At 39.7% G+C, this 22775-nt stretch overlaps 1 protein-coding gene across 2 annotated transcripts in view; it reads right to left on the bottom strand.

Moving 5' to 3' along the window:
- The window catches only part of frs2a (fibroblast growth factor receptor substrate 2a), a 113269-nt gene that overhangs the window by 66938 nt on the left and 23556 nt on the right, over nucleotides 1-22775 (bottom strand). Inside the window, exon 1 of one of the 2 annotated variants that reach the window (XM_060839281.1) lies at nucleotides 14170-14350. The exons of the other annotated variant lie outside the window; for it this stretch is intronic. The gene's annotated coding sequence lies outside the window, so the exon portion shown is untranslated. Of the gene's footprint in view, nucleotides 1-14169; nucleotides 14351-22775 lie in introns of those variants that run through there. 2 annotated transcript variants of the gene reach the window in all.

Below are 22775 nucleotides of genomic sequence, written 5' to 3'. Positions count from 1 at the left end.
CAAAGGTAGAAGACAGAGGGTGGTGGTGAAAGGTTGCCTTTCAGACTGGAGGCCTGTGACCAGTGGAGTGTCATGAGGATCGGTGCTGGGTCAACTACTTTTCGTCTTTGAAATAAATGATTTGGATGTGAACATAGGAGGTATAGTTTGCAAGTTTGCAGATGACACCAAAATTGGTGGTGTAGTGGACAGCAAAGGAGGTTACCTCAGAGTGTAACAGGATCTTGATTAGATGGGCCAAGGAGTGGCAGATGGAATTTAAGATAGATAAATGTGAGGCGCTGCATTTTGAAAAGGCAAATCAGGGCAGGACTCATACACTTAATGGTAAGGTCCTAGGGAGTGCTGCTGAACAAAGAAACCTTGGAGTGCAGGTTCATTGCTCCTTGAAAGTGGAGACGCAGGTAGATAGGATAATGAAGGCGGCATATGGTACGCTTTCCTTTATTGGTCAGAGCACTGAGTACAGGAGTTCGGAAGTTTTTGGCCATACAGGATATTGGTTTGGAATATTGTGTGTAATTCTGGTCTCCCTTCTGTTGAAAGGATGCTGTGAAACTTGAAATGGTTCAGAAAAGATTTACAAGAGTGCTGCCAGGGTTGAAGGATTTGAGCTATAGGGAGAGGCTGATTTGGCTGAGGCTATTTTCCTTGGAGCATCAGAGGCTGAGGGGCATTCTTATAGAGGCTTACAAAATCATGAGAGGCATGGACAGGATAAATAGACAAAGTCTTTTCTCTGGTTGAGGGAAAGTCCAGCACTAGAGGACATAGGTTTAGGGTGAGAGGGGAAAAATTTAAGAGAGACCTATGGGGCAACCTTTTTACACAGAGGGTGGTGCACGTATGGAATAAGCTGCCAGAGGAAGTGGTGGAATCAAGAACAATTAACATTTAAAAGACATCTGGATGGGTATATGAAGAGGAAGGGTTTCGAAGAATATGGGCCAAGTGCTGGCAAATGGGACTAGATTAGTTTAGGATATCATGGACGAGTTGGACCGAAGGGTCTGTTTCCATGCTGTACATCTCTAAGACTCTCAACTCTACATTTTCTAGCATAATGCAGATTTCTTGACTGGCACTCCTTCCCCCAAACTAATTGTTCACTCACACCCTACGTTAATCAGTTGGAAATATGTTGATGATCCTTCATATTATGCTGTGTCAAAATCCTGGATCTTTCCAGCTATTAAATGCAGAAAAGTGAATCATAACCATCTTGAAACTTGAACACACGCAACAACAGGTTCAAAAACAGCCTTTTCCCTGTTGTTATTAGACTGATGAATGAAATCTCTAACTTCAAATAATGTTGATCTTGCTAATGTTGATCTTGCTTTGTGCACCTCCTGTGCAGTGTAACCTGCATGCCTCACTCTGTTGAAGCACCCTTTGATCTTTATTTCCTTGTTTGCTGTGATCTGCCCGTTCTGCTTGCAAAATAAAGTTTTTAAACTGTACCTAGGTACATGTGATTACAATAAATCAAACCAAACCTTCTCATATGCAATTGGGAATATGCTTAATATACTGGCCTATTCAGCAATAGCTACACTGAACGTTAGTTCAAGTCTTTTTAAAAAAAACAATGTAAAGCTTTAGAGCATACGTTGATGTAAGTACTTTCAAACTAAAAACATTTGTATTTGACAGTAATATCCTTGGGAAACCTGCCAGCCATTCAAAAAGGTTTTGACAATTGCAATGAAACTTAGAGGAAAGGTGAATAAATGCAACTTCAATTTTGCAAACAAATATAAGCTGCGAATACGCTATTCAAGAATTATGCACAGCATTTAATTACCCGGCAATCTAAAGTTAAAACAAACATCAAGCAACTTTGCCAAACCCAAACTACAGAAATGAATTGAGAGCAAACAGAACCATGTTGTTAAAATATACTATTAAAAATGTTCACATTGGCCTTTGTACTGATATATTTTCCAGCAAAGGATTCCGATCCCGGCACTGATATCAACTTACTTTTTCATTCAACACAGTCATTACCCCAAAAACATACAGCTATTAATACATTCCTGTGTTTTTACTTCATAATTTTGAAGCAAGTGGATCATGTGGGGAGAATGCTGGGGTATACAATGTTTACTGCACCAGTTTTCACAAACCTGCCAGAGGAAAAAAGATTTATTGGAGTTTCCAGATTTACAGAAACTTTTCTAATGTGTTTAAAGTGTACAAAACAAGGAGACAGAAAACGACAGCACAAAGAATGCCCTTTATTCAGTTTTCGAATAAAACAGCATGGGAAAGAAAGTATGTGAATATTTTTGTTTGAAGAACGGTCCCTGCTTGTGCTGAATAATTGACTTTTTGCATTGTTGGTTCATCACCCACATTCCGACTCTCTTCTCTGACCTCAAATTGAACCCTTGGATCTCATGTCCTGTTTTATGCAAACATACAACCAACAAATCACAACATTCCATAATGCCCAACTCTCTCTCTCAGGATTTGAAAATGACTCTCGATAACAGAAAAATCTCCTTCGACACACTTCCCTGTTGTTTTAAAGACATCTGAAAGAAAATCCCTGTCAGTTAGGGAACCCTCTTCTCACCTTTTAAGCTTCTCTCTCTTCCATGACCTGATTTTGCCTTTCCTCTCAACTCTACTTTACCATGTATAAGACATAGGAGCGACAGTAGGCCATTCAGCCCATCAAATGTGCTTACCACTCAAGACTGTCCTAGTGATTCTTAAATCCATTTTCCTATCTTTTCCACATAACCCTTGATTCTCTTACTAATTAAAATCTGTCCACCTTAGTCTCAAATATGCTCAACAACACAACTCTACAGCCCTCTGTGGTAAATAATTTCACAGATTCACCACCATCTGACTGAAAACTTTCCTCAATTATTTTAACCCTGATTCTGAGATTATGCCCTCCGGTCCTGAATTTTCTTGGGGAAAGCAATCTCTTCACAACTGCACTTTCAAATCCCATAAGAATCTTATATGTTTCAATAAGGTCACCTCTTGTTCTTCTTAACTTCAGTGAGTACAGACACCACCAACCCAACCTCTCCTGAAAGAATAATCCCTCAATACCCAGGAGCAACTCTGGCGACCTTCTCTACTGCTTCCAATGCCCAAGACAAAAGAGATGAAACTGTTCACAGCGTTCTAGTTGTGGTCTGATTAATCCAGTGGATAGTTTTAGAAGACTTCTCTATTTTTATATTCAATTTCCTTTGAAGCAAAAGCCAACATTCCATTTGCCTCCCCTATTACATGCTGAAGCTGTTCGCTAACTTTTTGTGATTTGTGCATGAGAACACCCAAATATAGTCCTGAATGTCACTAACTCTTTGAACTTTCCCTTTTTGTTCCTTAATGCAAACACACCACCTTACATTATCTTCCTCTTCTCTGCAATCTGAATATCAAAATCAAGGCTCGTCACAGTGTACCCTCATCAAACCTGTTTCTCTAAAAAGTGAAACTGCTCACTTACTTTTCTCATACTATCTTTATACTTTTAAAAGAAAACAACTATATGAGCTAATCACCACTTCTTGATTTCTGGACCTGACCTTTCAACCTTAGCAACCTCTACAATAAGCTGTATATCATCACTTTGGTTCAATAATTTTAAAAGAAGACGGTTGTTACACGGTGCCTCTGGAATTACGGAGGCGCATATTATCTATGACAAAATGAAAACCACACCTTATCAAAAAATAGCCAATTGGAAAGAAAATGTAGAATATTACACGGTGAAACATATCATTGGAGGCTACCATTCCCTCTTGCTATGTAAATAAGGCAAATTAGATCACTCTCAACTTTTGTTAAAATGATACACCTAACAAACGTCAGTGTTGAACACATACTATCTGCTGCTTGGCTTCTGGTTACCCCCACTTAAGAAACACAAAACACATCTTCTAAAGAAATAAAATACTCAATACCAACTTATTTTCTTCAACCCACAAAAATGCACATATTTGGACAAAGAACCTACAGCACAAAACCAAAGGAACACGGAACTGATTTATTAAACTAGGTCAAACTCCCAAAACATATTTTGCTTATCCAGGTTAAATAGAACATAAAGAATTCACTAAAAGAACTGGGATACATCAACAGCATCATTAATAAGTTATTTATTGCACAAGAATCTAACTCAAATATTTGCAGACCAGAAACATCGGTAAATAGATCCTTTCAGTTCCAACCAGGAGCTTTCAGAAAGGTTAGAGAAAGGGAATAAAACTGATATCGTCATCTCCTGTATCTGAAAACCAAGGAATGCTACTGGGTTACACCTGGCCTGATGACAGAAAGCAAAGGCATAAAATCTTTGAGCTGTCAATGAGTGAAGGGCATCCTGATATCATCACAAAGGGTTCACTGCAATATGCTCTGGGAAGGCTTAGAGGAGAACTGCAGGAGAATTAACAGGAAGAAATAAATAGACAAAGTGTGTCCAAAGTATCCCTGGGAGAACAACAGCATTTGCTCACTATTCTGACTGCTAAAATATGCTGGTCCAAGAGGAAGTAAAAGTATTAACCACTTGATGGACACCTCATAGTACACTTGTGAAGTCAATGACCACAACAATAAACAAGAGCAAAATACCAGTAGGTACCTAATCTATAGAATTGATGGACATGCACAAACTATCAGAATCTCTTAACTGATGAGCTTACAATCAATATTCTCATGGAATACAGGAAGAACTAGCCATTTGCATACAGAACTTGCTCAAAGGTAGAAGACAGAGGGTGGGGTAGTTGAGGGTTGCTTTTCAAATTGGAGGCCTGTGACCAAAGGAGTGCCACAAGGATTGGTTCAGGGTCTACTACTTTTCATCATTTATAAAAATGATTTGGACATGAACATAGGAGGTATAGTTAGTAAGTTTGCAGATGGCACCAAAATTGGCGGTGTAGTGGACAGCGAAGGTTACCTCAGAGTACAATGGGATCTTGATCAGATGGGCCTATGGGCTGAGGAGTGGCAGATGGATATTAAATTTAGATAAATGCGAAGTGCTGCATTTTGGAAAAGTAGATCAGAGCAGGACTTATATACTTAATGGTAAGGTCCTAGGGAGGGTTGCTGAACAAAGAGAGACCTTAGAGTGCAGGTTCATAGTTCCTTGAAAGTAGAGTCGAAGGTAGATAGGATGGTAAAGGAGGTGTTTGGTATGCTTTCCTTTATTGGTCAGAGTATTGAGTACAGGAGGTGGGTGGTCATGTTACAGCTATACAGGATATTGGTCAGGCCACTTTTGGAATATTATGAGCAATTCTGGTCTCCCTCCTATTGGAAAGATGTTGTGAAAGTTGAAAGGGTTCAGAAAACGTTTACAAGGATGTTGCCAGGGTTGGAGAATTTGAGCTATAGGGAGAGGCCGAATAAGCTGTAGATGTTTTCCTTGGGGCATCGGAGGCCGAGGGGTGGCCTTATAGAGATTTATAAAATCATGAGGGGCATGGATAGGATAAATTGACAAAGTCTTTTCCTGGGTTGGGGGAGTCCAGATCTAGAGGGCATAGATTTAGGATGAAAGCGGAAAGATATAAAAGAGCCATAAGGGGCAACTTTTTCACACAGAGGGTGCTACATGTATGGAATGAGCTACTGGAGGAAGTGATGGAGGCTGCTACAATTGCAGCATTTAAAAGGCATCTGGATGGATAAATGAATAGGAATAGTTTGGAAAGCTATGAGCCAAGTGCCGGCAAGTGGGACTAGATTAGGTTAGGGGTCTGGGCGGCATGGACGAGTTGGACCAAAGGGTCTGTTCCGCGTTGTACATCTCTATGACTCTATGTAGTAAAATGTAGACAGAAACACAATCAGCCAAGGATGCATTTCATCACTCGGATAGAAGAAGGTCAGATCTTCATAACCTTTACAAACATTTATACTGACTTACCTCTTTTTCTAGAAAGAAGTTAGTGGGCCTGAAGCACCTAAGTGTATTTCACAATGTTTCCACGATAATTATTACAACTTACTTAGGATATAGAGCATAGAAACAGGACATTTAATTCATGTGAGACTCCGCGAAGGAATCCAAGTATGCACTAAAAAACAACTCTAATTTCAGTCCAGATAAATGATAAATGGGAGTGGTTAAGCAGTGCTTAGCTAATTATAATGCATTGCTAAATACAGCACTATATTTATATTCAGTTTATCAGCCGTCCAAGTCTTATGATTGAAATAATTAAAACTAATCCAGAGCTGAACACAATTGTTACTGAAACAGCATAACTTGGATATAATTTTGTAAACAGAAGGCCAACGAAAATTACATTTTAATTACATTTGCTCGAGCAAATTTACCAAAATAACTATAGTATTTTCACGACAGAATGACTACAGTTGAGAAATACTTAGTTCTGAAATTATTTTGAATGATAAAGTCACAAGTTTTGAAATTTCCAAAGTAGAATAAACTCCACTGTATTCCACAATTTCCCATTAAATTTTTTTTTGCAATTTATCAAAAAAACTTTTGACTCAATCTACAATGAGGACTATTATAAGCTTAGGGCCACTTATAACAGTTACAGTTACCATTAATAACCATTTGAAAGCTCCTTCTTAAAGGCAAATAAATTTACTTCCACACCATATCCTGAAGCACATCACTCCAGAGAAGTCAGTCAGAAACGTACATTGCTTTAGATTTTCAACAAAGAGCCAAACCTTACTCTTGAACTTTAAATCAATTATCCAGTATTTTGATCCAAGACAATTGCTAAATTTCATTCAATTCATTGCAAGTACAGCTAAACATAAATCTTTCAGTGTTAAACAAAACATGCAAGGTACCAATTTTTGCATTCTGCATAATTATTTTCTATAAAAAAAGAGTAGACTATATTACCCTTGGAGTCTGCTCCATCATTCAATATCATGGCTGGTCATCCTACTCGGTAGCCTGTTCACGCTTTTTGCACCATATCATTTAAAGATGCAAGTGATATTTATCTGGGATTGAGTATCAGAAAAGCAAATTGCTGAGAAAAAGGTTAAATCTTTGTTGTTTTTATGTAAAGATCCTTTCAATTGACTCGCACATATAGCTCCTAATTTTTATTCCTGTAGCGCAGGCCTCCAAGTTCCATAAGTGGCAGTGGCTTCCAGAACATGAATTAAAGTGTAGACACTCCAATCAGCACGCATGGAACCTCCGAGCTGCTGCACGGCTCAAAACACTTCTCAACCTCCTGCATTTCACTGCAAAACTGGACCTTCAACTAAGGGAAGCAAGTGCTTTTTGTTCACCCTGTCAATGTCCCTCATAATCTCATATATCCCTATCAGAACTCTCTCAACAGATCTATCTTCTCTACTCCAAAGGCAACAACTTCTCTTCAAAGCTTAAAAGCTCCAGCCCAGACAAGACCTGGTGAATGCCCTCTGCATCTGCTCCTATGCTATTACATTACTCCTATAGTGTGGTAACCAGAACTGCACAAAGTAATCTAGCTATGACTTAACTGAAGTCTTGTGCAGCTCCAACATAACATCTTGCTCTTATAATCTATGCCACGACTGATGTACATGAAGATAAATTTGGCTGGCACTGTGGCTCAGTGGTTAGCACTGTAAGGCAGCAGAGCTAACTACTGAGCCACAGCGCCAGGGATCCAGGGTCGATTCTAGCCTCAGGCAACTGTCTTGTGGAATTTGTACATTCTCCCTGTGTTTGCACAGGTTTCCTCTGGGTGCCCTGGTTTCTTCTCACATCTGAAGATGGTGGATTAGGTGGATTGGCATTTTATGCTAAATTGCCCATAGTGTCCAGGGATGTGCAGGCTTGGTGGCTTAGCCATGGGAAATGCAAGGTTAAAGGGAAAGGATACGGGTGTGGGTATGGGTGGGATGCTCTTCAAAGGGTTGGTGTGGACTCGATGAACCGAATGGCCTACTTCTACACTGTAAAGATTCTATGATTGTTAATGATAAGTGTCCCATATGCCTTAACTACCATATTAACCAACGCTGCCACATTCAGGGATCTGTGAACAAACACCCAAGATCCTTGCATCCCAGTGTCACTGAGTATTCCATTGTCTTGTTTCTTTTCCAAAGTGCATCACGTCTCACTTATGTCGGGATCATAAAGATGAATCTTTAGCATGGTAACAGCCCTGGACGAATGCAATGGCCTTCCTACTCTCCCTTAATAATTCATGCCCATTAAAGGAGAAAGATTGACAGTTACGACAAATCGTGTTAACTATACATCTCCTGGGGCATCCCACAGTTGATTAAAATATTGAAATGCAATTGCTATTGTAAAGTGAGCACAGTGGAATGGGCTATTTTATGGAGAAAGTGAGGACAGCAGATGCTGGAGGTCAGAGTCAAGAAGTGTGTTGCTGGAAAAGCACAGCAGGTTAGGTAGCATCCAAGGAGCAGGATAGTCGATGTTTCGGGCATAAACCCATCATCAGGAATGTGCGAGCAGCCCTTGAGAAAGTGTATAGGGTGTGAGCAGGTAGGGACAGAGTTAAGTTCTGAGTTTTGTGAAACAAGAGTTTCAGCTGAGCATGACTCAGATCAGATAAGAACTTGCAGTTAACAATGGGGTGCTGGTGGCAAGGGTAATGGGTTAACAAAGTGGAAAAGCATTCATTATGTAGAGCCATTTAACAATATTGGAAGATTCAGTATGTAAGGTCAATTTAACAAGGTGAAAAGTATTCATTATGTGAAGCCAATTATCCATTGTGTAATCGTTATGTATTGTGTATTGGCTTAATCTTTACTATTGACACTGGCTGATTGTAACGGTCACCCAATCAATATATATTTTGCCTTATCTGGATGCTCACCCTGTAAAATGACAATATAATTCATTAAGAAACTGCTATTCTAGAGAAGACCAAGAATGCATGTCTCTGTGCACATGGGTGATTGTTCTCTCTCCCTCCAGGGCCCAGAATAAAGGTGAAGGAGGTAAAACTACACTGCATCTCTTAGCATCTTGCTTCAACTGAGGGGGGAGCGGGACAACGTCCCCTTGGGCCCTTGCCCCAAATTACTGATGAAGGGCTTATGCCCAAAATATTGACTCCCCTGCTCCTTGGATGCAGCCTGATCTGCTGTGCTTTTCCAGCACCATATGTTTTGACTCTGGGTTATTTCATGTCCAACTAACATGACATGGAAGTCCTTAGCCAGGCCATCTTATCAAAGTCTGCCATTACACACCATCTATTGTTAGTCACTAACAGTCTCCACTTTACCCTGCTCGCCAGATCATTATCAACTTCTTTGTCCAACTGTTCTTCTGTCTTTGGGCTCTGTACTCACCTATTGCTTACTCCTTACTTCCTCTCCCCCCAAACTCTATCTTCTGCATGTAAATCAACATTTTCCTAGCTACCATCAGTTTTGAGAGGGATCACCAGACCCAAAACATTAATTCTGATTTCTCTTCACACAATCTGCCATAAGCACTAAGCTTTCCAGAAATTTCTGCTTAAGTCCTTAGCTTAATTCAGTTTCTCCAAAAGGTAAAAAAAAAGTGCCCTCTTCATGCTAGAGGTGTGGCCAAGGTAAGGTGCTCACATTTCTTAAGACTTGAATAAATGTTCTCTGAACTGAAAATGTGTTGCTGGAAAAGCACAGTAGGTCAGGCAGCATCCGAGGAGCAGGAGAATCGACGTTTCGGGCATGAGTTCTTTTTCATGAGCCCTTCTCCTGTTCCTTGGATGCTGCCTGACCTGCTGCGCTTTTCCAGCAACACATTTTCAGCTCTGATCTCCAGCATCTGCAGTCCTCACCTTTCTCCCTAAATGTTCTCTGACTCAGGGAAGAGTGCTAACACTGAATCAATATTAACACATCGATATGGAACAAAAAATGAAGCACAAATTGCCTCGCAAAGGATTTTTTCATCAAATCTAGAATTGAGATTTTTTTATACTCCTTTTACAAGGTCTCATATGCCATTTGTTTCAACCAAACCCATATACACTGGCATCACTGGCCTTCAGAGAAACAAGGTACCATTCTTGCTCTTCAACAAGAATCAGAAGAAATGTGAAAACCCATTACCGACAGCAGATGATCTCTTGGATTATCAACGCCATTGATCAGAATCCAATTCTAGATGCCATGTTCATAATAAGGAGGCATGAAGATGGTGACAAAATCCACAATTACCAACTGCTTCTGCCATGCTGACTCATTTTCAATGTCTTTTGCGACACAGGGTCACCCATTTTACAGCATGAACAAATTGAAAATAAAGGCATTTTGTTTTCTTATTTACTGATTAATTGCGTTTTTATTTTTTTTGACAGGGCATTTCTACGCAAATCAGGATACATAGGAGCCTTCGCAACTATCTCAGTTTTGCTTAACCAATCTATGGGCAGGTTCAACTCATCATGATTTCTCTGTAGTTCCAAGTTTACAGGTAGTGATGAAGAAACATAGAAACCAGTAAGAGCATGAATTAAGACATTCTGCCCTTCAATCCTATTCAGCTATTTGCACACTCACAAATTATTATGGTGCAGGAGGCCATCATGACCTTACAGTCCTATTATCTTGTGCCAAACCCCTGCCCTTTCCCTATATATCTGCATATTATCATCAAATAACTATTCAATGTCCTCTTGAATGTCTCAACTGAACCTGTCTACACCTGCAGTGCATCTCACATTCTAACAACTCGCTATGACAGAAAATCTTTTTCTGCAGATACATAGGGAAAAGGCAGGAGTTTGGCACTACATAATAAGTCGGTAAAGCCAAGATAGACCGAATGGCCTCCTGCACCATAATAATTTATAAGTGTGCAAACAGCAGAGTAGGATTGAAGGGCAGAATGTCCAACTCCTGCTCTTACTGGTTTCTATGTTCTCCACCACCACCTGTAAACTTGGAATTACAGACAAATCATGATGAGTTGAATCTTCATTTGTATATCACTTTAAGTCTACACCCTCTTGTTCTTGTTTACAAGCAGAATTAGTTTCTCCCATTTACTCTATCCAGTCCACTCATGATTTTGAAAGTCTCAATCAGATGTCTTCTCAGCCACCTTCTCTCCAGGGAGAACTGTCCCAACATTTTCAATCTATCTTCAATTTAAATTCCTCACACCTGCAATCATTCTAGTAAAATGCTTCAGCAGCCTCTCCAATGCTTTTGAACCTTTTATAATTGGTGTTTATTCTTACACAATGCTTCAGCAAAGGTCTGCCAAGGGTCTTGTACAAGTTCAACATTATCTCCTTGCTCTTGTACTCTATGTCTCCATAATAAAGTCAAGAACACAATGCTTCATTTACCTCTCTCTCTCTCTCTCTCCACCTGTCCTGCCACCTTCAATGATGTGAGGAGAAAGTGAGGTCTGCAGATGCTGGAGTATCAGAGCTGAAGATATGTTGCTGGAAAAGCGCAGCAGGTCAGGCAACATCCAAGGAACAGGAAATTCAATGTTTCGGGCACAAGACCTTCAATGATGTGTCCACACACACACCCAGGCTCCTCTGCTCCTGCACCCACTTAATAATTGTACTCCTCATTTTATATTTTCTTTCAGTGTTATTCCCAAGTTTAATGTCATCTGCAACCTTGGAAAATGTCCATTGCTCATCCAGACTATTAATATACATCAGGAAAAACAAAGGTGTCAATACCAACTGCTCAGGAATGTCACTATAAACCTATCATCAGCCCAAAAAATATCTATTATGCTCTGTTCTCTAATCAGCCAATTTTGTATCCACGTTATTACTGCTCTTTCTATACTAGGACCTACAGCTTTTTTCAAGTATCTTGTGAGATAGTGTACCAAATGCATTCAGGAAATTCAGGTATATCACATCCAAAATATTACCCTTATCAATCCATTCCATTACTCTTCAAAAAGCTCCAGATAGCTAACTAAACATGATATCCCCTGTATAATTTTTTTTTACATTCCTTACAGTGTGAAATAGGCCATTTGGCCCAACATATGCACACACACCCTCCAAAGAGTAATCCACCCAGATCCATTTACCTCTGACTAATGCACCTGACATTATGGGCAATTTAGCATGGCCCATCCACCTGACCTGCACATCTTTGCACTGCAAATCCATGCTGACTCTTCCTGATCAACCTATCTTTGTCAACGTGACTACTGATTCTATTCTGAATAATTGTTCTCAAAAGGTTCTCCACTACTAAAGTTCAATTAATTGTTCTGTAGCTGCTGGGATTATTTTTGAACAAGACAGTAATGTTGGCAATCTCCAGTCTTCTGTCACCTCCCAGGGTCCAAGAAAGATTGAAATAGAATGGCCACTGACTTATTTCTCCCCTCAGTTTCTTCAAAATCCATGAATGCACCTCCTCTGGTCCTGTTCTCTACTTAAGTTAAGTGTCAACAATCTAAGACTTCTCCATTATTAATTTTGAATCCTCTTAGCTACAGAGTTTCTTCCTCTGTTACCATGGCATGGGCAGCATTGTCTTATTTTATAAGGTCAAATGCAAAGTATTCATTTAATACCTCAGCCATGCCCCTGCCCCCATTTGTAAATTCTCTGTTTGGTCTGATCCTCCTCCTCTAACCACTCTCTTATTGTTTATATACCCTTTGAAGACTTTGAGATTTTCCTTCATTTTAATTGCTTCCTTTTTTCATTGCCCCCTTTGCTTTTTCACCTTCCCTCAACCTTCAGTATTCCTGTTGATTCTCAATTGTATTTTGTGCCTTTCATCAGTCATAATCACACCCTTACCTTTCCAATGTCAATTTCTATAATTCCAAATGACTATGGCAGGTTCACTTTCTCCCCATATCACGTGATACCTTTTGAATCTAGAGTATTATTTCTTGAATATATTGAGTGACTTAGTCTGCACAGTTTTGTATAGTAGATATTCCCACAGGTTCCTCCCCTTTGAGGAAAGAAAGTTTTCCTCATCTCAGTACTAAATGGCCTAACCTGGATCTTGCAAATATGCCCCCGGTTCAAGGTGCACAAACGAATGAAAACATACTCTGTCCTGCCCTCCTGGAAGATTGTGTTTTTTTTAATCAGATTGCCTCTCATCCTTCTAAAGTATATTAGTACAGGCTCAGCACCCAGTTGTGCTCTCACGTGTGTGCTCCCCTTTACCTTCTAAGTGGCAGAGGTCATGGATTTGAAGGGTGCTGTTAAAGCAATGTTGGGGGAGTTGCTACAGTGCTGGATATATAGCACTTGAACTACACATGTTTCAGGTGGTGGTTGAGGGGCTGATAGTGTGAACAGCACTGTCCAGAATGGTGACAATATTTTTCAGTGTTGTTGGAGTTGCACTAATCCAGGCGAGTATTCATTCATATACCTGACTCGCAACTTGTTGATCTTGGACACACTTTGGGGAATCAGGCAGTGAGTTATTTGCTTCAGAAGTCCCAGTCTCCCACCTGACACTCCATTTATACTTAGTTCAGCTTCTGGCCAATTGTAACCTCAATAATTTTGACAGTGGGAAGTCAGGAGCAATAATGGCCTTGAATGCTAGCACTTGTGATGCAAATGTTACTTCCCACTTATCAACTCCAATTGGAAATGGACTGCATCAGTAACCAAGGAATTGTGAATAGCTTTAAACATGCTACAATCATCAAAGAACATTCTAATTCTGACCTAATTTTGGAGGGAAAGTTATCAATGAAGCAGCTGGAAGATAGTTGTGCTTGGGATGCTATCTTGGGTAACTAGAGCTCTTGTGGCAGCATCACTACCTCTGAGCAAGGAGGGCCAGGTTCAAGTGCTATCTGCTCTAGATATATGTAGCATGTCTTAACGGGCTGATTAGAAAAATATCTGACCTCAGACTGAGATGACTGACTTCCAACAACCACAACCATCTTCCTCTGCACCAGGTATGACTTCAGCCACTTTTCATGTTCTTCAGTGTTGTTAGGGCTCCTTGATGCCATAATAAGTCAAGCGTTGCCTTGGTGTCAAAGCAGATTGCTCTCACTACCATTCTTGAGTCAGCACTTTTGTCCATGTTTAGATGAAGGTTGTAATGAGGTCAGCCTTTTGGTGACACCATCCAGTCACTTTTTAAACCATTCTGTTATATATTTCAGGCTGGCAAAGAGGCAATATAAAATCTGTGATTCCTGTTTAATACATTTAAAAAATGAAATGAATACTGCACCTTTTGAGACATGTCTTTCTACAATCCAAACAGAGGGAACGTTCACTGATTTTGAGGCAGCTCAGCTATGCCAAAGAAATCCATTTGGGACAGACAGAATTTGTTTGGCCCATTTTCTTGCACTCATCACGGAGATTGCTATACTTTCTCAATTTCTTCCTGTCTCATTTAATACCTGGTTCTGTATCATTTGAAGAATGTAACAGGAGCCTACAAATTCAAAAAGGAATGCATAAATTCAGGCTTTACAAAAGTCACTTTTCAGCTCAGTGAAAATACTACAGCAATATTCTGGCGACTGTAAATCCAAATGTTAAATTTACAATCAACTTTAAGACATGGAGATGAATGATGAACCCGAGCTAACTGCCTTGTCTGGAACTCAAGCTTCGTAAAGAGAACATTGCTGATGTCATACATCTGAATCACCTTAAGGTCCAAGTTTATATATTTGAAGAATTAATTGAACTTGTATCACAGCCTCCAAATACTGAAATAACTTCACATCCAATTAATAATTATTTCAATGAAAGTAAATGTGGTGAACAATTCACGTATCGCAAAATCCCACAAACAGACAATGAACGATCAGCTTTCAGTGATGCCGGTTCAAGGAAGGATGTTATTCCAACACCAGGGAAACTTCCCACTCTCAAGTTCTGCTACCTTTGCGAACCTACCTCTGACTGTACAGTAGTCCCTCATTCAAAATGAAACAGCCTAAATCCTTAAATGAAGACAGACTCACAACTTTAAGACAGCAAAAATAGCAGCTGGCATTTATTTAGCACCTTCAATTTAGTAACAAGGTACAATGCCCTTCACAGGATTGTTATCAAATAGAATTTGAAAAAACACAAATCTAAAGACTAAATCAATTGAGCACTCGATAAGAAAAAATGAAGCAAATTCAGATTGCTTCCTGAGCTGTAGCCATCGTAATTTGAGAGAATTATGTAAAATTTAAATTATGGGTAATGCTGTTTTCAGGATGGGAATGGTGGAATACTTTCAATAAAGTTTTCGAATAAGCTTGATTCCTCAAGCCAGTTCAGTCTTTTGACTGTAGTTGCTTAGCTGTGTATTTCCAACATACAATTTCATGGCACAAGCAGAGTTCATTTTGCAAGAAGACATCATGAGCACGGTGGACAACGGGGACCCAGGAGATGTGGCGTACCAAATGGCCTTCGACAAGGTGTTGTACAAGAGGCTGCTGCATATGATAAAGATGCATGGCTTTGTAGGTAAAGCATTACCATGGATAAAAGATTGGTCGACTAACAGGAAGCAAAGAGTGGGGGTAAATGAGAGCTAATCTGGTTGGCAATCAGTAACTAGTGGGGGTAAATGAGAGCTAATCTGGTTGGCAATCAGTAACTAGTGGTGTGCCTCAGGGATCAGTGTTGGGACCGCAATTATTCACAACTTATATAGATTATTTGGAGTTGGGGACCACATGTAGTGTGTCAAAGTTTGCAGATGACACTAAGATGAGTGGCACAGCAAAGTGTGCAGAGGACAGTGAAACTTTGCAGAGGAACACATACTTCGAGTGAGTGGGCAAAGGTCTGGCAGATAGAATACAATGTTAATAAATGTGAAGGCATCCATTTTGGTAGGAGTAACAGTAAACAGAACTATTACTTGAATTGTAAAAGGTTGCAACATGCTGCTATGCAGAGGGACCTGGGTATCCTTGTGCATGGATCACAGGAGGTTGGGCTGCAGGATAATTAGGAAGGCAAATGGAATTTTGCCCTTCATTGCTACAGGGTGAGTTTAAAAGCAGGGAGGTTATGTTATGTTGCAGCTGTATAGGGTGCTGATGAGACCACATCTGGGATGCTGAGTACAATTTTAGTCTTCTTACTTGAGAAAGGATGTACTGGCACTGGAGGATACGCAGAGGAAGTTCACTAGGTTGACTCAGGAGTTGAGGGGGTTGGCTTATGAGGAGAGGCTGAATAGACTGGGATTATATTCATTGGAATTTAGAAGAATGAGAGGAGATCTTAAGGAAATATATAAAATTTTCAAGGGAATAGATAAGATAGATGTCGAGAGGATATTTCCACTGGCAGATGAAACTAGGACAAAAGGGCAGAGCCTCAAAATTAGGGGGAGAAGATTTAGGATAGAATTGAGAAGGAACTTCTTCACCCAGAGGGTTGTGAATCTATGGAATTCCTGTCCAGTGAAGTAGTTGATGCTACTTCAGTAAATAAATCTGATAGAAGATTTGTAGCTCGGGTATCCGTTGTTGTGGTTCTGCTCGCCGAGCTGGAAGTTTTTGCTGCAAACGTTTCGTTCCCTGGCTAGGGAACATCATCAGTGCTGTTGGAGCCTCGTGTGAAGCGCTGCTTTGATGTTTCTTCCGGTATTTATATTGGTTTGTTCTTGCCGCTTCCGGGTGTCAGTTTCAGCTGCAGTGATTTGTATGTGGGGTCCAGGTCGATGTGTCTGTTGATGGATGTTCTTGCCGTTTCCGGGTGTCAGTTTCAGCTGTAGTGGTTTGTATATGGTGTCCAGGTCAATGTGTCTGTTGATGGACTTTGGGGATGAATGCCATGCTTCTAGGAATTCTCTGGCTGTTCTCTGTCTGGCTTGTCCTATGATAGTGGTGTTTTCCCAGTCAAATTCACGTTGCTGGTTGTCTGAGTGTATGGCTACTAGAGATAGCTGGTCGTGTCGTTTTGTGGCTAGCTGATGTTCATGGATGCGGATTGTTAGCTGTCTTCCTGTTTGTCCTATATAGTGTTTTGTGCAGTCCTTGCATGGTATTTTGTAAACTACGTTAGTTTGGCTCATGCTGGGTATTGGGTCCTTTGTTCTAGTGAGTTGTCTGAGCGTGGATGTTGGCTTGTGTGCTGTTATGAGTCCTAAGGGTCGCAGTAGTCTGGCTGTCAGTTCTGAGACGCTCCTGACGTATGGTAGAGTGGCTAGTCCTTTTGGTTGTGGCATGTCCTCGTTCCTCGGTCTATCTCTTAGGCATCTGGTGATAAAGTTGCGTGGGTATCCGTTTTTGGCGAATACCTTGTATAGATGTTCCTCTTCCTCTTTTCGCAGTTCTGGTGTACTGCAGTGTGTTGTGGCCCTTTTGAATAGTGTCCTGATGCAGCTTCGTTTGTGTGTGTTGGGGTGGTTACTTTCATAGTTTAAGACTTGGTCTGTGTGTGTTGGTTTCCTGTGTACCCTTGTGGTGAATTCTCCGTTGGGTGTTCTCTCTACTAACACGTCTAGGAATGGGAGTTGGCTATCCTTTTCTTCTTCTCGTGTGAATCGTATTCCTGTGAGTGTGGCGTTGATGATTCGGTGTGTTTTTTCTATTTCTGTGTTTTTGATGATTACAAAGGTGTCATCAACATATCTGATCCAGAGTTTGGGTTGGATTTGTGGTATGGCTGTATGTTCTAACTTTGCATAACGCTCAGACAACAACTCACTAGAACAAAGGACCCAATACCCAGCATGAGCCAAACTAACGTAGTTTACAAAATACCATGCAAGGACTGCACAAAACACTATATAGGACAAACAGAAAGACAGCTAACAATCCACATCCATGAACATCAGCTAGCCACAAAACGACACGACCAGCTATCTCTAGTAGCCATACACTCAGACAACCAGCAACATGAATTTGACTGGGAAAACACCACTATCATAGGACAAGCCAGACAGAGAACAGCCAGAGAATTCCTAGAAGCATGGCATTCATCCCCAAACTCCATCAACAGACACATTGACCTGGACACCATATACAAACCACTACAGCTGAAACTGACACCCGGAAACGGCAAGAACAAACCACTATAAATACCGGAAGAAACATCAAAGCAGCGCTTCACACGAGGTTCCAACAGCACTGATGATGTTCCCTAGCCAGGGAACGAAACGTTTGCAGCAAAAACTTCCAGCTCGGCGAGCAGAACCACAACAACTTCAGTAAATGTTTTTAAAGCTAAGATAGACTTTTTTTTTTGAAGAATAAAAGAATTAGGGGTATGGTGAGAGGGCGGCTAAGGCCACGAAAAGATCAGTCATGATCTTATTAAATGGCAAAGCAGGCTCAAAAGGTCTGATGGTCTACTCCTAGTTCTTATGTTCTTTTTTGTATAGTTATACTGTATTCATGTAATGCAGTTTACTGCATTTATACAAACACATTCTGACAGTACTTAGACCACTGTTTGGTATTTTGCATTTTATTTTCTTTTAATGCTCATTGTACCTCATGCTCATTCAAACACCATATTTTCTAGTAGGAAGGACCAACACTACTTCCAGATCCATATCCCTACTCATGGCTGTTAAAACTGACCAACTCTGCTCCATACCAGGCTCTTCAATTCCATTCACGCTTCTTCCCAAAATCCCTCTGGAAACATTCCATCTTGTTACCTTTCTCCCCCTCTTTAAAACCCTCATCTTTTTGATTACTCATTTCAAAATTCTATTCAACATCGGTTTCTCCCCCAAAAAGAATCTTTTCACTGGAATGATGTTATAAACCATTATTTCTGACTATTTTAATTCTCCGCATTTTCAAAACCCGACTCTTTTTGTCTGTTCCTGCACAAAACAAAGAACAAATAAAAATGTGACTGCAACTATAAAAATAATATGTAAATTATAAAATTTGGAACTTAATATATTAAAAATGACCATTTTTAAATTAATGGTTTGTAAAGATAATTTCATAAATATAATACTTGAATGTCACAAAGAAAATTTACTGCTTATTTGACCAATTACTCTCAGGGGAATATATTTAGCTTATCTGTCTAAACAGTTCAGATTTCTTTAAAGAGCTAATTTGTTTAAATTAGTTTCTACCATATTTTAGCATGACCCTTTGACAAAGGTCACTCCAAACTATTTAGCCACAAGCTGGGAACACCCACAGTTTTAGAACTTTCAAAGCTTTCAATAAAATCTTTTGGTTCTCGCAAAATCCCAGCTTCGACTTCCAGTAATTGATTACCCCCAAAGGCCATAATGAGCTGTTGGAGTAACTTTCTTTAGATTCAAGTGAACATCTGTGGTAAGGAAATAAACAAATATATGCTTGATTCTGATAAAGACAATGTTACAGATTGCTCTTACAGATGTCTCGAATATCATATTTTTCAATCCTTTTCATCAACCTCTGCCATTAATTGACTTTCTACTTTTTCTCATTCCCACCTCTCCACATTCTCATAAACTCCCATCCTAAGTACAGCTTGTTGAATCTAATTGGGTTAGAGTTCAGTGGGTGCCAGACACATTCCACAATCAGGACAATGCAACAACTCCTTAGGTACACAACAGAACAGTGAGCATTGGCAAGCTGTATTACTGAGATGGGCATCACAAGTAAGCAGGCCAATGAAATGAAAATGCTTTTGTCAAAGGCACAGAGAAAATCCAAAATTGCTTGCTTTGATAGGTGTTAATTGACCATGTTTCACAAGTCAGTCAGGTTGGCCTTGGCAAATTCACTCAGCCATTATGTAACTGATTAAACAGTTCGGTCTTTATGGTGTAAATATTCTTCCCAGGTTTGGCTATAAACAACCAAATCTTCAACCTTAACATTACAATTACTAAGTCCTTCTATTACCTATTGGTTAAGTATTGAAATGTTTCATTCCAAGTAGCATAACTTTGTCCTGATAACATCCATCCAGTGTTAGATTATTAGATTAGATTAGATTCCCTACAGTGTGGAAACAGACCCTTCGGCCCAACAAGTCCACACCGACCCTCCGAAGAGTAACCCACCCAGACCCGTTCCCCTACATTTACCTCTGACTAATGCACCTAACACTTCGGGCAATTTAGCATGACCAATTCACCTGACCTGCACATCTTTGCATTGTGGGAGGAAACCGAAGCTCCCGGAGGAAACCCACGCAGACACGGGGAGAATGTGCAAACTCCACACAGACAGTCGCCCGGAGGCCGGAATTGAACCTGGGACCCTGGTGCTATGAGGCTTGCAAAAGCAGAGATTTTTCTTTCTGTTTCTAGTTTTGTTTCAGAGATGTCTTTAGCTCTCTTGGTTGAAGGAACTTGACACAGCCCTTTAAGCAAGTTGATCACTGTGACAAACCACATCCAATTCATTCAATACAATGCTCCTGTCATGGTATGTGATATGAATCTGATTTTGTTACTATTGACTTTATGATAAGCAATGCAGAGTCTTTGTGGCCCATCTGATTTTGGCACCTTCATAGTAGGTTAGCTCCAGCTACTTGTGACTCAGTTCAGTAATGACATTAGGAGAACTCAGTTCAGTAATGACATTAGGAGAAAGTGGGGACATTCAGTAATGCCATTGTCCAATATAAACCTCCCTCATTCAAGTGTGTTGTTTTGTAAATCATGCATCTTCTATATTAACACCATGAATAGTCAAAATCTGTTTTTCTCAGCCTATTCCCTCAAATGGATTTCTAACTCTATTAGCATCTATAAGTCACCTTGATAGTTTTCTCTAAGACATGAAAATATAATCGCTCAAGTACCTCCAGGATTTCCAGTCTAAATATGAGAATGCTCACTTTTCAATTTTCCATTTCAGATTCATTCGCCCATCCCTCTCATCTTTCTATTTCATACTGAACGTTTTTCAGTACCATCAGTACATTTTTCTTCCGATTATCATCCCTATCGTATCTTTCCAAGATGATAACATGCCCTGCTCACTGAATCTTTCTTCTGTCAGAATATTTATGACATAACCCTGAATTTATTAACTTGTAGAGGTCCACTGAACGTTGCTCTTAATAGTTCTCCAGAGAAAAGCAACACTACCAAGACCTTGACTCCTACAGCATAATTTCAAATATTAGCCTTTTCTTATTTGCTAAGTTTTGTTTGTTGAGATTCTTTGAGATTACTTTTAGCCAAATGCAATATTTCTCTGAAATCTAAGGCATAGATTGGAAGCATTAGTTCTGAACTATGGTCCATAAACTTCTTTTAAAAATGAGTCCTCTTACCCTATGTACATATACTAGTTCAAAAGGACCAAATACAGTGGACTCTTTAGAAGCACCCCAACAGCAAATAGTAACAAAGTTATCCCCTTATCACAATCAATAAGACATTCTTGACAATAAATTCTAATCATAGTCTTCAAAGTTTGCTGTCATCTTTTCAAGAAGATGGTCTTTCCAAGATACACCTTGAGATTGTTGGTGATAAGCAAAAGAAGCAAATACTTTAATTACCAAACTAGCCATAATTTCTTTGATCCTTGATCTGATTAATTCCTTTCTCTGGGTAACCCATATTTTGTAAATACTGAACTAATTTTTCAAGCACCATTTTTGTAATAGTTTTTCATAAAGGCACTGCTTCAAGAAATCTTTTGAAAACATTCAAAATAATTAAAAGATAGTGGTTCCTATTTCTGATTCTTCAAAAAATGCAGGTATAATTGAGGTTCAGAGTTTTCTCACAACCTGACATATAGCCCATCTGGCAAAATCTGATGACATCCTAATGTAATTCAGGCCATTAAAAGTCCTTTAATATCTTCGCCCATTTTCCTCATTTGTGACCCACATGTAACTACCACTAATGAGTCACTGTTTATTCCTCAGGGACTGGTACTTGAGGAGGTCTACATCGTTTTATCAAGACTGCTTTTCAAGGAATAACAAATAAATAATATTGTTTTTGATTCAGTTTATGGCTAGACATTTCATTTGACATTTGCGATTCCAAATGTTTACTGCATTTCTATTAGAGATGGGCTCAACACACCAGACTCACTTGCTTTGCTTGCATCTTCTTTAGTTACATTTTCAAAGTAGCATGTTGTGACTGAATTTTCAAATCGGGTCCCTGTTTCATAGAGTCCTTTTCTCACTGTCCACTTTATGGGTCTGAGACCCGTTCACATCACATCCAGGAAACAATCCAGGATGGTCATTTTGTAAAATTTCAGTTTATTTTATCTCTACTAGTTGTTCTGCCTCTCTTGGTGCAGCTATATTTTTGACCTGCCTGATTACTTCCCAAAATGAAATCAATTCCCACTATTAGAATTTGTTTCAAAACTGATTCTCCATTTACCAAATCACTGATTAATACAACTCTGTAAGATACTGGTTAATAACCTCCACGAATCCTTCCAATTAATATTTTCTCCTTCATCAACCTTTCTGGATAAAAAACAGCATCTTGAGCTAACATCAGTGACTGAATTACTCCAGTGTCTCTAAATATCTGAACACTCTTTACATTTGCCCACTACTATGACTGGTCTCACACAATTTCCACCAAGTGGTTTTGGCATGTCCAATCTTATTACAATGAAATCATGTTAGTTTCTTCACAAGCTTTTTCCATTCCAGCCTTTGCTACATCAATGCCCTGCTGTCAGTTCTTGAAAGCTAAAACTACTTATTTTCGCAAATGATTTACTCCTTCAATTTCTTTGTGGATTCCCATAAGACCATTTATCCACTTCTAATTGTCAAGAGGAGTACTGACAAGGTCTTTACTAGATCAGAGTGGTGCTGGAAAAGCACAGCAGGTCAGGCAGCATCCGGGGAGCATGAAAATCAGCTGCGGCTTTTCTGAACTTGATTACTTGGTGCTCA

The sequence above is a fragment of the Hemiscyllium ocellatum genome, chromosome 19 (assembly GCF_020745735.1).
Source record: "Hemiscyllium ocellatum isolate sHemOce1 chromosome 19, sHemOce1.pat.X.cur, whole genome shotgun sequence".
In the NCBI taxonomy this organism is placed as follows: Eukaryota; Metazoa; Chordata; class Chondrichthyes; order Orectolobiformes; family Hemiscylliidae; genus Hemiscyllium; species Hemiscyllium ocellatum.
This window is presented reverse-complemented; position numbering and strand designations above follow the sequence as displayed.